Source organism: Cynoglossus semilaevis, chromosome 11 (genome assembly GCF_000523025.1).
Source record: "Cynoglossus semilaevis isolate Cse_v1.0 chromosome 11, Cse_v1.0, whole genome shotgun sequence".
In the NCBI taxonomy this organism is placed as follows: domain Eukaryota; kingdom Metazoa; phylum Chordata; class Actinopteri; order Pleuronectiformes; family Cynoglossidae; genus Cynoglossus; species Cynoglossus semilaevis.
This window is the reverse complement of record NC_024317.1, coordinates 6,545,271-6,545,729: the sequence shown is the minus strand read 5'-3', so window position 1 is coordinate 6,545,729 and position 459 is coordinate 6,545,271.

Genomic DNA, 459 nt, shown 5'->3' with positions numbered 1-459 from the left:
TGGTGAGGACATGTGTTGTTAAACGTCTTTTTTCTTCCCTTATTTTTGGACAAGCATGAAAGACCAAACTGAAGTCCTCAGTTGTTATTGAAACATATGTTCAGTTTTTTTTTTTTAATATTCTTGAGTAAACATTATTAGTTATTTCACCCAGGGGTGGTTTTAAATCAAAACATTTAAATGGAAGTGTACGTTTGTAGAACGTCAGTGAAATCGTTTCAAATTCAAATTCAAATTTCTGTGTTTTTAAATGTCAAACCAGATATGAAAACAAGTGGTGTGGACACCAGTTAGTTAACAGTTTCACAATTAATAATCAAGTGTTGTTTACTTGATTATTAATTGTGAAACTGACTGATTTTATATATATGTATGTTTTGATAACATACAAACTGAAGTGACCCTATGTTTAAAAAACAATATTAGATTTCTTTGCATTGTTAATAAATAATCCTTGAA